General features: G+C 45.8%; 1 pseudogene; it reads left to right on the top strand.

Moving 5' to 3' along the window:
- Positions 1 to 477: 477 nt before the first annotated feature.
- Positions 478 to 2258, top strand: LOC100443969 (growth-regulated alpha protein-like; annotated as a pseudogene).
- The last annotated feature ends 541 nt before the right edge of the window (positions 2259 to 2799 follow it).

Here is a 2799-nt window from a genome sequence, read left to right as displayed (position 1 = left end):
CTTCTAAAGAGTTCGCGCCTCCCTTGTTGTGGTTCTCAGGGATCCGTCCCAGCTCTTAACTCTCCTCCCCGTCCCACGCACTGGGATCGCCCGATGCCCAAGGTCCTTCCCCGCAGGCGGTATTTCCAGCGAGGTGGACTCAATGCCCTTCCAGGGATTTGGGGCAGAAAGCGAATATCCCACAGTCCACGGGAGTTACTCTGGAAGGCGAGCCGGGGAGGCTGCACCAGTGGGTAACCAGCCACAGCCCACCACCCACCCCCACCCCCGGGGGCGGGGCCAGCCCTTTTCTTCAGTACTCGGGATCGACCTGGAGCTCAGAGAATTTCCCTGGCCCGGGGGTTCCAGACTTTTCAGCCCCAAACATGCAAAAAAAGGGTTCACCGATCTTGGGGAGCCACAGAACCTGGGCTGCAGGCACGTCCCTGCCAGCTCTCCCGCTCCTTGCACCGCCGCCCGACCCACCTTCTGAGCCCGATGGCCTGCGCCGCGCCCCTAGCTGCCCCCCGCGCTCCCCGGCTACTGCAGGCGGCGCTGCTGCTCCTGCTTCTGGTGGCCGCCGACCGGCGAGCGGCAGGTGGGTCCCGGCGCCCTGGGGTCCCCGGAGCGGGACACAGCTGGGTTGGCGCCCCGCGCCAACAGTCCCGCTGACCCAGCGAGTCTCTTCTTCCCTGGGAGTATCGGTGGCCAATGAACTGCGCTGCCAGTGCTTGCAGACCCTGCAGAGAATTCACCCCAAGAATATCTGAAGTGTGAACGTGAAGTCCCCTGGACCCCACTGCACCCAAACCGAAGTCATGTAAGTCCCTCCCCGGGCTGCCGCTGCCACCGCCCGGATCCCAGACCCTCCAGCTGCCCCAACGCTACCTGGAACCCGACCTCCTGCCTCACGGGATTCCCTTCCCTCTGCAGAGCTACACTCAAGAATGGGCAGAAAGTGTGTCTCAACCCCGCGTTACCCATGGTTCAGAAAATCATCGAAAAGATGCTGAACAGGTGAGTTATGTTTTCCATATAAACAGGCGACTGGGGCCATTGGTCAGAAATACTGGCATCTGCCCCCTAAAAATAAAATAAGGGAAACCCAGGGGTTAGCTGAAGGACTAGAAATTGTGATTATTATTTTCACAATTAAAGTTGCCGTTAAGGTTATTAATCTGCTCTGGTGCCAGAGGATATATCAGTATTTCAGTGTCCTCGGTTCCCAGACCTAACCCCTATTGAAATAAGTGATGGTAAATGTGTGTTTCTATAAGATTATGTGAATTTGGCTAATGATGCTAAAATGCCTCCTACCTATTTCAGGATGTTTATCTCACTCCCTCATGGGCACCCCCCTGATGTGGGGCATAGTGGAACTCTTAACTCTCCCTGGTGAAAAGTAGAGATTTTTTGCAGTCAGACCCTCATAAGTTGTTCATGTCTAGGCTCTACCTGTCAGTATCCTCAGTCTTAACAAAATCTGAAAACAATAATAGCTACTTCAAAAGGTTTGCTGTGAACCTTACGTGAGGTCATGCATGTAGATTTTTAACCTATTTATAACCCTTGTTTCACTTTTTGAAGCAAATAATACAGATGTGACCACAGGTCCACTATTTCTAGTTAAATAGCATCCAGGAGCCTGGGGCTTTATTTTGCTACACAGAACAACTCTCGTACAAGTAATAACCACTTAGTGTGGGCTAGGAGGAACAATCACGTTTGAAAACCCTAGAAGGTAAGGATCTAAGGCAGGAAAAAGGGTCTGTGGGGTCAGTTTCTTGAGTACCTACTAACAGCATTTTTTCCTCACAGTGGCAACACCAACTGATCTAGAGGGAAGGAGGAAGCATATCCACTACAATTTCTAAAAGAGGTCTATTCTTAGAGGAATCAAAGTGAAAGAAGAAAAATAATTAGCTCCTGGGCACACTTGGACTGTGTTTAATGTGTTTAACTGTTTCTTATGAAGGTACTTCTAATTGTTTATATATGTATGTACGTATTTTTCAAAGCTTGTCTATTAAGGTTCTTTCTGATATTGAAAGATATGAATGTGTTTGGTAATTCACTGTACTGTTATTTTGAAAGGTATTTTTGTGTTAAACCAAAGTTCAGTCCTTACTGTCATCTAACTTGAAGATGATGGATTTTACATGTTCTCCATTCATTAAATGTTGGGGAAGAGATCACATCATGCCAGACATTGTGATAGCAGCTAAAAATAAATAGTGGGGATCCAAGCTAATAGTCAGATCACTGTTAAGATAAAGGCATGTATGTCCCATCTACTTTTGTAACTGTTTAGAAGAATGTCAGTTGCTATTTATCAAAACTTTCAACATTTCTGATGCTGAAGCTTTAAAAACTACAATGTTCTAATTATCCTTTGGATATTTTATGTCTTCCTTGTGAGGCATGATGCTTTGTTTTGTATTAATTATGTAATGTTCCTCTATGATTTGGAATAATAAAATTTATTTATTGATGTATTTTAACAAAAGAAAACCCTGAAAATAAAACCTTTCTGAAAATATGCCTTGTTTTGTTTCATATTTCTCAACCGTTTGTTTTTCTTGAGTACTCAAGATGGTAGGACTTTATAACAGACCATGGCTCAGGCCCACTGGACAGCTGCCACTAGGCAGCACTTCTCTTGTTTCTCTCTTGTTCAAGAAGGCATATTTGATGCCTTTTCAAAGGCAGATCCCCACCTTTAAAATACATGTTTTACATAAAATATCCATCTAGTTTCACTATAACCAACCTATTATTCAATTTTACATCTTTAAGTTTTTTCAAATTTTAATAGATTTT

Source organism: Pongo abelii, chromosome 3 (genome assembly GCF_028885655.2).
Source record: "Pongo abelii isolate AG06213 chromosome 3, NHGRI_mPonAbe1-v2.0_pri, whole genome shotgun sequence".
NCBI classification, from domain to species: Eukaryota; Metazoa; Chordata; class Mammalia; order Primates; family Hominidae; genus Pongo; species Pongo abelii.
This window is presented reverse-complemented; position numbering and strand designations above follow the sequence as displayed.